This window comes from Pithys albifrons, chromosome 6 (genome assembly GCF_047495875.1).
Source record: "Pithys albifrons albifrons isolate INPA30051 chromosome 6, PitAlb_v1, whole genome shotgun sequence".
Taxonomy (NCBI): Eukaryota; Metazoa; Chordata; class Aves; order Passeriformes; family Thamnophilidae; genus Pithys; species Pithys albifrons.
In genome coordinates this window covers 23,332,740-23,347,015 of record NC_092463.1, presented here as the reverse complement: position 1 = coordinate 23,347,015, position 14,276 = coordinate 23,332,740, and positions in this window count along the sequence as shown.

Here is a 14,276-nt window from a genome sequence, read left to right as displayed (position 1 = left end):
GTATCCCCAGGGAGGACTAAGTCTCATTTCCTGCCTCAACACTGGAGGCAGGTAAGTTACAGAAATAATTCTGCGATCTGTGACTACTGTTGCTCTTTGGAGCTGGCATTCTCAGCAGAAGGTTTAGAAATGAATTACCTATTTACAAAGGAAACCCAGTGTAGTCAGGACTGGCTTGTTCCATAAGGACTATAAGACTCCCACAACACTACTAAAATAATAGGAAGAGTAACAGGGACTGCTACAGGAATGAGTCGTAGGCGTTCAGAAAACCCAAAGGAGGCACTGATTTTGTCAGCTGCACAAAGGCAGCTGTCACCTCCTCCCAACGGACATTCGGGGAGCAGAGGGCGAGCCATGAATACACAGCCATCTTGTTTCCAGTCAGATTCAAACATCCTTGTTTGCCAAATACGAAGGGATAAAAAAGTGTTGAGCAAAAGATTTAATTTCTCAGTGTCTATGGGGAAATCAACAGACAATGGGAAGCAACATAAAAAACATATACATGAAAGACTGTTATTTAAAACCAGTTGACATAGTCATTTTCAGTGGAATCTGGCTGGCTGTAGCCAGTATTTAATTCAAAAATTCCTCAGGAATGAAGGCCTTTTGCAGGCCAGCTTTATTTGGCTGGAGCTGGGTTTTGCTTTTTCCCACATCCCGCCTGCTGAAGTTAGAGGTTGATGGCAAGGAGCCTGATTCCTGTGCCTCTTCCTGTGCCGGACACAGCCAGCCAGCATCACCTCTGTTAAATTGTCTGCTGGAACTGCTGTATGCATCAGAAGCTGCAGTGGGGCGTGGAAGAAATGGGATCATTGGCTCTCTCTTCTGAGAACAGAGCAAAAAATTATCTGAAGGATGATCCACAGAAGTCAAAGAGGTAAAAGAAACCATGTACAGTCCAGAATGGGCTATGTATGGTCCCATAGCAGTAACAGCTTTCCTGTCTGATATCCCATAAGCCATTAAGGGCTGTAAAAAGAGGCTTGCTCATGCAGCAGACAACAGCAGCAATACTTGCTGCTAGCACTAAACATAGAAAATGAAGATAAGGACAATTCCAAAGAACCTTTTTAAAGCACTGACCAAAAAAAATATAGATAATCATTTTCTACCCCCTAAGAAAAGTACAGTTGAACAAGGGTCACTTACAAACTCTGTCTTTAAAAATGAGGGATATGAAATTTAGTCCTGCTCAAATGTTCAGCACCACATAGCAGGTAGAGAACACACAGCAGGCTCGTGTGGTTAACCTATTCCTAGGGAAAGCTCCTATATAACAACAGTAAGGTAACCAAATCAAACCCATCCTTAAATCAATAACACACCCTTCTAGACTTCTCTCTCTTACACACCTCACTCACTCTTATTCTGTCTCCTGGGATGTACAGCCCAGGTCTGCTAAAACTGAGGTATTGTCCCTTGCCGACTCTGGCAGGCAGGGGGGTGGGGAGCAGCTGATATTGCAACTCCAGATGTGCTTTTTCTATTCTTTGAAACTGTTCATCAGAAAAACAAAAAGCTCCCTGTTGCCATGGAGACGGTATCTCTGGCACTGATGTATGCAGTGGGTGGCAGCAGCTTCCTGGCTGCAGAGATGCCCAAGGTCTGGTACTTCATCCAGCTCCTCACTGCGGGCTGTGCTCTGCAGCAGAGGGCTCGAGCTTGGCTGACAGGCAGCTCTTCTTCGAGGTGGCCAAGAAAATGGAGAATTGGTGGGGATTCAAGGATCTGGGGATTTTACACCTGAAAAAAAAGTTGAAGTGATGCTAAGGTGAATTTGGAATCAGGTAAAAGCTGTACAAACCCCAGAGAGGCAGTGCACAAAGAAAGCTGGTAGACTCTTTTGAGATGAAAACATTTTCAGAGATTTGAATTATTGTATTTATAGAGATAACACTAGGAACAGTGGAGAAACTAAGCAAGATATTTTTGCAGAAGAAGATTTTTTTTCCCAGGAAAGCAGTGAAAACTCCATCTTTTGAATCATGTAGAACTTATATCTGCTCTTAGTAAAGGAAATGATCCTCTGTTGGTCCCCAGGAGACACATGAAATGAGACCAATTAAGACTTCTTCAGCTCTAAATACAAGGACTGTGCAAAGACATACTTTATCCTTATTATGTTTGAAAGTGAAAACGAATAGTGTGTGCCCCAGCTGAATTAAAATCAGGGCTTGCATTATGTAAAAAACCAGAGAAGATGATCTGTTCTGTCCTTAAAATCTCTGAAAACATGACCACAGGGTTATCAAATGAGCTGGGAATCCCTGTTACAAAGGCCAGTCTTAACAGTGTCCACTTGATGAAGCCTCAGTGGACAGTGAGAATAGCAGGCAATCCATCTAGTCATGAGCATGCTGCATTATATAGGGAAAGAAATTTCTTTGAACCAGGGATGTGATCTCTAAACCATGAAAGCTTCCACCTCTTTTAAGTAAATAATGTATTTACCATATCAGATTGCTAGTCCTTTCCCAGGCAGATACTGCTAGTGGTCCAGACCATTTTACAGCCCAGATCTAAGAAATGGACCACTTTCATGCCTGGTGTAAATTAGTATATCATAACTGAACTCACAGAAATCACTTCGATCACTTCAATTCTAACAACATTACTCTGACTGTTTGGCTCCAAAATGGGCAGTAGGACAGGGATCCACAAAATGCATAGAGTAACCCCACTAATAAAGATTAGACCATGGGATTGCTTGAACAATTGAGTTGGGGGTTGCCCCATGGCATAGAAGTAGATGAGACCTCCTGGGTGTGCTCACAAGAACACTGGGACAGGTCTGGAGTTCTGCCCATTCTCATCTACATTTTTCTCCACAAACCAGTTTTGCTTCATTACTGTTCAAGAAACTGAGAACAGCTGCTGATAGGAAGAAGCACTATTAGCAGAGACACCCTCCTGGAGGTGGTAAGGAACAGACATTAGGCTGCTGTCTAAATCATGCAACAGTCTAGCTGGCCAGGGCTTATTCCTCCTGACATCTGCTTTCTGAGGTACTGCCACCCATATTAGATTCCGTCAAAAGCCATTTTGCCACCAAGCTGAGTAGCTTCCTGGGACATGTGTCGCTGCAGGGGGTCTTCCATGCCCCATTCTTTCTCCTGGAGAGATGACATCCACCCCAAGAGCAGAGACTGGGAAAGTCTCTTTATTCAGAAGAACTGGAGATCATCCCCTCATGGAGATACTCTGCATTTGGCTGGCTAAAATGCAACAAATCACTAGTTTGCCACTGCAGAATTAGAAATGCAGGCACTTGTGACCTTTGCTCTGAAGCCATCTAACTCAGGAGACTATTCCCACTGGGGCTCAGATGCAGAGGTGACATCATCTCAGACAAGTCCAAGGTAAATACATGCTACAGGAAGGAGTATGGAAACTTCAGCAGGTAGTGAGGAGTGACCCTACAAACCAGCACTAATTTGGGCACGGGGTATAGCCAAAAGACTTATCTGGTTTTCAAAATTTAATTTCCTTTCCTGGCTCTGAAATAATACAGGGTGTTAATTTGTATTCCAATTTGACCAATTCAATTTAGCTTCCTAAATTTTCCATACCATAGAGGGTTGGATGTAGCATCCTGCTATTTGAAATGTTGCATAGCATTGCTATGCTCTGTTAAATAACTTCCTTCTTCCTCGCCAGAAATGGCTATGTTTCGATAGTGAGTGAAGAGATCCTAGCATTTCTAGTTTCCAGAGCTTCTAGTTGGGATTGTTGAAATGTATAAACATAAATCTGTTTTGATTTTGCTGTCTGGAGAGGAAGCAGTTAATAGGGAGCAGCATCCAGTATGGCCAGTTTAGCCATTCCACCAGAATCTGTCAGGTAAAGGACATTTCTGCCCAGCCACTCTCTCCTCAACCCTTTCTGCTGATCTTTGTATTTAGATGACTTGAAAGACACTATTCTGGAACCTGAAGAAGACAGGATACTTCACTAGTTCTGTTGTAAACTGGTTTAGGCTCTGTGACAGAATATTAAGTTAGTTTAGACCTTCAACAAGCTGATGGTGTTCCCCTTTCTCAGGAGTCAGCCTTGGGAGCTGGGAGGGTAACTGGGAGGGTGTAGCTGCTGGAGTGTCCGGGGTGGTGGATGTGCGCAGCAAGCCAGTGAGCTGTGTTCCCTCACCGGAGGGCTGACTTAGCTCAGAGGTGGTTCATGAGACCTTGGCCCCTCTCCAGCTCTAGCCTTCCCCCTTCATGGGTTAAAAGCAGAAGGACTAAAGAAGGCACAGCCTTACTTAACCACACATGGAAACAAAGAACTGTCAAAGCAATATGGGGAATCAAGGGAGAGGAGGTGAAAGGAAGGAGGGAGATAGGAGAAGAGGGAGGGAAGGAGAGAATGGCAGGGGATCCTTTCCAACCCTGGTTACAAGGTGCTGGATAATTCAGAGCTCTTGTTTACACTGCTCCAGACCACATCACAGGCATTCCTGGTTAATGGCTCCCATCTGGAGCAGCCATGTGCTGCCCAGCCTCCCCCTCACCACAGTGCCAGCAGAGGAGTGTCTCCCTCCAGATCTTCCCACCCTCCTGCCTCTCACAGACTGCCGTCACCGAGAGGATTGGTATATGCACCATGTCTGCTCGAGACATTACTGTCAAGTTTCCATGACCCAAGATAAGGGGGCTGGGATATACCTCAGACAGCGGAAAGCCCCGTTAACGTGGGGCCCACAGGATGTGCTGGAAAGGCAATGCAGGGACACCCAGTCATTCTGCATAAGCTCAGTCTGAGTCCAGCAGGGATTTTTAGCTTTGGCTCAGCATCAACCCTGCTGGACCTGGGCTGCTTCCCAACAGGACCACTCAAGTGTCTCCACATTGTGCCTCCCAGCAATCTGGGTTTGGGAGGGTTTATTAGTTTGGGCACAATGCCAGGCATGAGCTGCCTTTCTGCATCTATATAGTGCTTGCACTAAGTGAGCTTCACCATGCTCAGAGCACAGTGGAAAGACACCTGCTTGGCTCTAAAGGAGGCCAGATCTGGCCAGGCTGGTACTAAGCCAGGTTTAACAGGCTCTGCTGAATCCAGCAGGATTTGTGTGAAATCTCTCATGTGTCTTTGCACAGTAGTTCCTTCCCAGCCCTCACATCTCCAGCAGCAGGGTTGTGAAACAGCCCCACTGGTTCTGCCTGGGCCAGGTTTATTAGGTTGGGCTCTACATTTTGTAGAAGTGGCAAAGCTGCTCAAAGATCTGAACCAGTTCTGGAGGCAGCAAGCCCACAGTCACACAGTGCAGCACGAAGCCTCAGTTTCTGAGTCCTGCCAGACCTGGTCTGGCTCAACTTCTTATGCATCTGCAGCAAAGACTGAAGTGCAGAGGCAGAGCTATGTGTGGGCTTCCAGGACCACAACAGAGAGGCTGCTGGAAGTCAAAGATGCATAGTGGAACTTGAATGTCCAAAGCAGACAGTAGCAAGGAGGGACTGTCACAGATCTGAGTGAGCTGCATCCAGAAGATCCAGGCACAGAAAATGTGGCCTAAAGACTGAATTTAGACTGTTATGACATGCAGAAAATTTAGACTGGTATGAAATGCAGAAAATTTAGTGCAGTTGGAATCAAACCCTGGCTACCAGAGCAGTTAGTTTATTTATTGAGTGTCCTTCAAGGTCTTGGAGGTGTGGTCATGGGTTAAAGGGAGAAACCCTGGGAGATCAGCTCCTCAGTCTGCTCTGTTTCTGTCATGGTCTCTCTCACACTTTCTCTTGGCTAACCAATATGTTCCCAATATCTGTCGAGTCTGATCTGCTCTAAGCTCCAATGAGAGGCAAAAGAGGAGCTGAGATGAGAATGAAACAGAATTCCAGTCCGTGACGAGGCACTGAGACTGCTCACTGTGCCCCATATGGGTTGTCCTGTCATAAATCATCATTTGTCAAATTCAATAAGCATCCTTAACACAAAAATAATGCGGTCTCCTGGGAGCCTCCAGTGTCTGAAATTCCACACAGATGTGGAGATACAAAAATATAAGGGAAGGACAGGGAGGGAGGAGGGAAGAGGAAGGACAGAATTTGCATGGCGGAAAGGGTGTTCTTCTCTATCTTCTGCTCTATTCCCATCCCCTTGCCCCCAACCCCACTATCACACATGCAGCCATGTATACCATATTTCTGGGAATGCTGCAGACCCAGCTCCTGGCACACATTTTGCGTCCTCTAAAAGGAGGAAGCACGCTCTGTATGCAACATGGAAAATCCACCCACTTTGGGGGTCACAATCCTGCCACAAAGAGCTTCCCTGCTAGCCCAGAAACGTGTGGATGGCAGGAGGACCCTGGGGAATGGCTTCCTGCCTTGGACAGAAGAGGTCATGGGGTACATTTCATTAGAAATCATTCTGCTGCCGTTTCCACTCCCTGCCAGCAACATGAGAGCTGCAGTCTTGGTTAGACACCCCATCCCTTATTGTGCAACAACAGGAGGCTGGAGAATAGGGCCACCTCAGGGGGGTTGGCTGTGAAATCTCACTCCTCACTAGAATGCACTGCACTCTGGCCAGAGCTGGGGACCAGCACTGTTGTAAGGAAAGGCTGTGTGCACTGAAGCTGAAAGCAGGCTCCAGTTATGCATGTACAGGTTGCATGGCACTGTACACTATCTATGCCTAAAATGCCATGTATAAATAGGGATATATACAAACACCCACAACAGCCATTTTGTCTCCCCCTCTGAAACTGCTTGCACTGAAGTAGCAGACAGAGGAGACAGACCAGCATCCTCTGCAGATCAGGCACCCATGGGACACAACAGATCATGAAATGCCATCACAACAAGCTAAGGCTTAGGCCAGCTGCTTGAGATGGATCCCTGACGGGGTCCTGTTTATGTGACACCCACCAGCCTGGCTGACACCTGGGCCAGGAAGGATAAAGCAGGCTCTAAGAGCCATGCTCTGGGGCTTTCACAGATGGGGTTTGGGCACAGGGAGACAGCACAGTATCGCTCCTTGGTCGATGGCAGGCTCACAGGCAGGCTGAGCTGCACAGCTTTCTCTGCACTCGCTCACACACACCCCCCTGTTGTCAATGAATCATTCAGGCCACTACAGACAAATCTCAAACCACCTATCACCATTTATCCTTCTACAATACGTATTCTACAGAACAGCCATTTTAGAAAGAGCATGGAGCTTTCTGAAACCTTTTACAGAGGCTATTTTGAATGCCTCCAGTTGCTAAGCCACACAGATATCCTGGTACCGCAAACAAATTGCTGAAGTGGCAGAGGGGCAGTGTAAAACCACATTAAAATTCCAAATGAGTATTAAGAATATATTCAGTAGATAAATATGCCTTGATTTTGAAGGTCAGAATATTGATCCATCTGAAGGCTAGAAGCAAGAACTTGGTGCTGCACTTGTGATCCTCCCCTTGCAGTTATTATCGTTATTGGCATTATTGTCACAGTAGCAGCACCTCAAGGACCTATTCAAGATCCAGAGGCCACTACAATGGGTACACTGAATTCAAATGAAGAGATGTGTGATGAACAGTCTGATTCAAAACAAAACCAAACTCTATGTGACAAAGCAAGCACAGCAAATCCTTGTGAATCCAGCTCAGTGCCACTGCAGCCAGACTACTCCCAGCACTCAAGCCAGGATGTGAGAGGGGCTGTATGGTCCCTGTACTAGTGTACCACAGCCCCTGCTGGAACTGGGCTGTTGATATAACCAGAGACTAAGTCCATCCCACAAACAGTACATAATCACAGATCTGTGTGCTTGAACTGCTTTTGGGGCAGCTCCTCAACATGTTCGTCTTTTTACCAAAAAAAATTTGCACAAGGAAAAAATACAAGGAAGCATATTTGTCCAGGACCAGCCTCCTGATCCCACCACAGCGCCAACAACGTGCCTGATGCCAAGTGGTTCCCAGCAAGCAGCCCCTTCATGCACAGGCAGGTGGACAGCACGTGGCTGTGCACTCACTGCAGGCACACACAGATGGAGGGTGTGTGTCCTGAGCCATCGCTCTGTGCAGCACAGATGAGCTGCGGGCCCTGGGCAGCTGCTCCACGCGTGGGAGATGGCGCGTGCCAGGCTGGGCCACTGGCTCACTCGTGCCCCGTGTGCCCCACACGCTTGCCTTGCCACAGCGCCCTGCCCTATGCCCCAGCAGCTGCACGACTGCAGCTGAGGGCAAGCACATCTCTGCCCGAGAGAAATGCAAGAGGACTGATTTTAATCCAGTGTACATGAGTAGGAGTACATGGGAAGCACAGAGGGATGGGTTGCTGCAGAAGCACCACGAATTCCTGGGAATGGGATAACTGTTGAAGGAGCTACCTATGCTGATCACGTTTCTCCAGCGGCAGTGGGTTAACCTAAGCTAACCCAAGGAAAACTAGCTTAGGTTTGCCTCTGTGTTCTGTAAATACACTCTACAAATCCAGTTAGGAGAGTATGCCCAGAGAAAACTGCTGAAAGACAGACTGTAGTATTATATAGGTCAGTTATTTCAGACATGGAAATGATTATATGTAACTGGAGTGGGGGGAGGTAATCTTAAAGAAATAAATCAGCTCTTTCACCCACCATAATTCTTTGGAAATAGCTTTCCAACAGGATAAAGCTGTCTTTTTTTTAACACCTGCAGGGAGATATCAGACTCAAAGACTGGTGGTGTCACAGGTCTGAATCTTGCCTAACTTCAGTCTTAAGCCAAGTAAATTCTGCTTGGTGAGGAAAGTAAATATTCTTCTTTAGACTACCTTCCAAGGGAAGAAGGCTTATATGAGTGTGCTGCCTACACACCTCTCTCCTTGTTACCCTTTTAACACTGTGATCAGTTGCAGTCCAATTTGCAGAACCCTCAGGCATATAAATCCCAGGAAAAAACTCATGCAATAAGTTCCATGAAAATTAACGGCTGAATCAAGTACTACAACCCAAATTAGTGTCTTCACAGAGGGGGAGGGGGGCAGACTCTAACTGCAATATGCTCTGCACTCTGGTAGCAGCCAGCTGACCAGTCAGCCTGCCTGTACGGGTGCCCAGTCAGCATACAGGCAACTCGTGTATGTGCAGTCTCCTGCCCAGATGGGGTGTTGTAAAGATGTAGAGATTATATGGGCTGCTGTACAATTTAGGGAGAAGGGCGTGAGTCGAAAGAAGATGAAGTATCACTCGCTTGCAGAAAGTTCTGTCAGCAGCACCTGTTGAAAGCTGCTTGAGGGTCTGCAGGACCAGGCACAATCTCAATAAAGACTAATTGCTAAGTTATGAAGTGTCTGTAACTCTGATATTAATGCAGGAGGTGAAAGGAAAAGACATATGCAAATATATTTCACACATGGCTCCACAAATAATGAATAAGATAGTCATACTATAAACGAACCCATGTATCTGTTCAAATCCTTAATTTCTCCCTAGGGTACTGATAGGAGAAGTTCACAAACCCAAAACAAAGGTCATGATGCCAACAAGATATCTTTATTGCTAGACAACTCCCCAACCGACCCATGATAAATTAAAGTCCTTATTCCTGCTTAACCCATAACCTTTGTAGTAGACCCTGAAGGTCAGCCATTGCAAGTTTTCCAACCTGGAGACAGGAGCAGGTATAAGATTCACATTCAAAGGTCCCTTCTTTTCCTATCCAATGCACAAATCATTCACATAGCCTCAGCAGTACATCCATACCCCCATGCACACCACAGACATGTAGAATACTTACACAAACATACTGCAGTGGAGATAAAACTAATAGTTTACATGCAAACACACGCCTAGACATGTGTTCCTTCCTGGAAATGCTCCCTCCCCCTCATGCTTTACACATTATATAAGAAAGTAGTACGCTCTGAGGAAGGCAGCATTTTGCCAGATTTCAAAATGGCCTCATTTATCACCTAAATCCCCTGTGGAAAGCAAGGGAATAAGGTTTGTAAAACAGCCCAGATTAATGAGGCTGCATCTACATCTTAATAGCTTTTGTGTGTGCACAGTACTTCAATATGAGCTTGTGAGCAGTGTGTACTTCCGTGGTTTATGGACTCTCTTCACCTTACCTGGTACATCTCTGTGTGCTGGTGTTTCTGTCTCATGCTGTGTGCGTGTGCTGCCTGTGTCCAGCACATAAATCCTCCTTCCCTGACTGCAGCTGGTTATGCCACATGCAGGTGAAATTCTCCCTGTGAGCACCTCCCAATCTGCAAATGTGATTTACACCTGGACTTTGAGATCCACTGGTACACTTCTGTGCATGTTAAACTCACCACTTCAGTGCCGGCTCCTTAGGCAACATAGGCCTATATTTCTTCCCTGTGTTGGGGGAATTTCATTTTGCTGCTATATATAAGAATTCTGGTGAAGTAATTAACAGAAGCCTCCAGAGGCTTGGTTATGAAAACAAGGCTCCACGTGCCAGCTTCAGAAGAACCTTGTACTCCTTGCAAATTCCTCCAGGCAAGGAAGATATTGCAGATCCAAAGGGAACATAACCCAGGGCAGGGAACAGCAAGCACTGATGAGGTCCATTTCTCAGCCCCTGAAAACAGCGTTACCAGAAAGCTAAAAAAATGCAGCAAATTGAAAAAGGAGGTTCCAGATGGGATGAAAAAAGAAAAGGGCATCAGCTCCATTGGCAGTGACGATTAATTTTTAAATTACATACCAAAAAACTCTTCCAAGAGCATTTGACCTGTGTCAATCCAGTGGCTCCAATTCATCCCTTATGTGGGACAGAAGGAATACTTAGAAATTCCCCTTGTTACAGAGTTTACCCTACGGCTCTTTCTTAGCTCCTTCTCCCAGGATTTTTTTCATCCTTTCCTTATCCATTTCTCTTTCCATGTTTCTGATGTGGAACTACTGCTGCTCCTTTCCCCCACTTCCTCCCCCTGTCTGCTGTCAGCCATTTCACTTGGCTTTTTCTGCTCTTGCATTCACCAGAGCTGAATTCAGTGACAGCCCCTTGGCAATTTCCCTTTGCTGGTGACTCAGGTAATTGGATCTGGTGCCTTGGGGAGCTGCCAGGCATGATGTCACAGCTCTGCAGAAAAAAATACCCTATGTAATTGCTTGATACACTAGCTAATGTCTCATCCCGGTGGAGGGAGGAACTCTGAGTTTGGGAGTTGCCAAGATTTCAGAGACTCAGGACTCTGTGGTTGAGGTGAATAAAGAATTATCTTTATTTTTCGTTTACACAAGCTCTTAATTGTTTACTATGTGCTCATTAACTGTCCCCTGAGCAGGGAGTCTGAATGTTCATAATAAATTCTCCAGTCCCTTTATGAAAAGGGAAAGACTGTTTTGTTTTCACTAAACAAAAGAAAATGGGAATGAAACATCAATATAGTACAAGAATGAACAGCTCTACACACAATGGTGTAACCCTGCATCAGAGCTTATTCTGCCATTTAATAACAATTGCCTACAGGCATTTAAATGCACTTGGATCCTTTATTTCTTCCAAGACTGCAGGAAGACATCTCTCTTTTCCTAGCTGCAAGGAATGGATCTGGAGGGCAAGCTGGAGATCAGAAGGGGTCAGTGTTAGTTTCAAGGTAAACATTAGAATGTATCTGAAATCCATTAAGTGAAGCAGCAAGATGAGAACGAGCTAATGGGTGACTCTTGCTAAAGCACTAGTAAAATGGAACTGAAAGTTTCTGGCTCTTCCCTGAACTACCCCATCTTGTTGGGAAAAGAAACTCTTGGGAGTTTAGTATTCAGAAGAAGCTGACTGTTCCAAGTTCTGCTTTTCAGATGTTTTATGTTGATCTTCCTTCTTTTGTAGACTTAAGGAGTCCAGCCAGCAAGGATCTGGCACAGTGAGATGCTTGGGCCTCAGCTCTCTTCCCACAGCTCATCTGCAAGGCTGAATCCATTGCTAGAGGTATTGATTGCTTTGCCAAGAGGGATAAGAGTATGAGAACTGAGAAAGAAAAACTACGATTGTCTTCACTGCAGGAAACATTTTTCCCAAGCAAAATAGGACCCGGATTTAACAAGGTGCTTGCATATGCCTCAAAAGACCTCCCGAGAAAATGAAAGATATGACCTGCTCTGGAACTCCAAAGTGAACAGACGGTTTGCTGCAAGAGTGTTTTTTTTCTCTTCACTACTGCAGCTGGAGTGATGTTGAATAACCTGGAAAACTTAGTAAGTCCTGAGAAACAATCAATCATTTTTAGATAGGTCACATTCTCCAGATAGAAAAGATCCATCCTGACTTTCCACCATGCTCTGGCCAATTCAGCAGATGATAATTACTATTCCACTCAGCTGGTTCTCACACAAGCACAAATACTGTATTTCTCAGCTCTCTGTCACTGGTGTTTGTTCAGGCAGGTCTCCAAATTTGGGTTAGGTCTCCTGCCATATTCTCTAACACCGTTGTATTTCTAATCCTGCCAGTCCAGGCCATCCCATGGACTCCTGCAGCTGTGATGAAGCAATGAAGTTTCCAAACTTTGCTGCCTTAGTCCAGCCCTCCTGGAGTGACTCACTAGTTTAGTTTCCTCTTTAATGTTAGACCTGTGCAGTGTTGCGGCTGTTCTGGGTGGCTTGGAAATTATTTTGACAGTCTGGAATACAGGCAAGAAGGTTTCAGTTCCTGTTTTTCCAGACTCTTACCTCCTGACACTCTGCCTTCTGATGGCATGCTCATATATGGGGATCTAAATGGTATCACACCTGCAGAAACCTTCCAAGCAGATGGCACACTCATATATGGGGATCTAAATGGTATCACACCTGCAGAAACCTTCCAAGCAGATGGCACCACTCCACTTCTGGAAAAAGTGTTTGAGGTCTTGCTGGGAAGAAGAGGCCACACCTATCTAGCATCTCATTAGGACCTCAGATATCCACAATATTTTTAGCTGGCTTGTTCAGTGACACCACTCAGACCTTGGCAGCACAGCTGGTATCAGTAGGATACAGTTCAGCTATGTAGCAGGATAGTTAGATGGGAGCCCCTTCAATTGTTAAGGAACTAGCAATGGCCTTAGAATTATTTTTCAAATGGTAAAAAAGGATGAGGGAAATGCAAATATTCATCACTTCTGTAGAGGAACTTAAGCATTAAATGGAAAAGCAAGTTGCTCTGGAGAAGCAATTTGCTCAGGGTCTAAGAAGTCTCTGTCCACCAAGGGACAAGCCTCCTTCAAGGCTGTACAGGGATCTCCACTGGCATTACCAGGCCTCCACATACAACTTTCTCTGGTAATACATTCCCCCCCACCCCCCCAACCCCCGCAAAAAAAAATGGATTTGACACGTGAAACACAAATCCACACCATTTTACCCTCTCAGATTTCTTCCTTGGCTGATTTCTCCACTTGAAATCCCCAGTCAACCAATAGAAGCATGGATATAAGGACTTTGAAGTAATAAGTGACCTATGAATAATCCACATATTTATCAGTGTAAAAAAACACTGCCATATCATCACAAAGCAGCAGCACAATATAGAAATGCAAACACTGTATTTGTGAGCTGGTGTGAGCATGAAGAAAGATAGCATAAGCTGTAGAGCTTACAAGGGAATACAAGCTATTCCCAATGGAAGGAGTGAATCCAAAGGTGGCCTGGCCAACTGCCCTCAAAACCATTTTAGGAGACTCCAGTCTGCCTGTCTGAAGACAGGGTGAACATACTGGAGGGGGCATCGAGATCAAACCAACAGATACAGCCAAAAAGAGCAAGCTGACTACACAGTCAGCCCTAGGGCAGAGAACAATTACAGCAGCTGACTGCCTCGGCAAGCCCAGAGATCAAAGAACAAAGCATTATTAATTACTGCCATTATAATAATTAGCATAGTGCCCAGTAGTCCTGGTCATGGACCAGTACCCCACTGTGTTAGCCAGTGTGCAAACAGAGAAAAGAAGAATGGGCCCTGCCCAACGAGTTTAAATATTAAATGTGAGATGGCTACAATGAGAATGGAGGGGACAAAGAAGCGATAGTGTCACAGACAGAGGAAAGATGCTTGGCATCCAGAGCCACAACTCCTGGCTAACACCAGTGCAGCCTCTCAATTACCTGGAAACAAGCAGGTTGCTTAGAAGTCTTTATAATGCACTTTGGTTCATTTAATTCAGTGAGATGGTTTATACAGGTGCCAGATACCCATGGTCTGTGTCTTGAAACAGCAGCTGAAGGCATGTTTTGGTTATTCAGAATAAGGATAGGAGAATGAATTTGACCTGGAAAAAGGCTGATTGAACTCTGGACACTGCATGTGCTCTGCAATGTCCTCTCCACACTTTCCAATACATGTTGACTGTTCC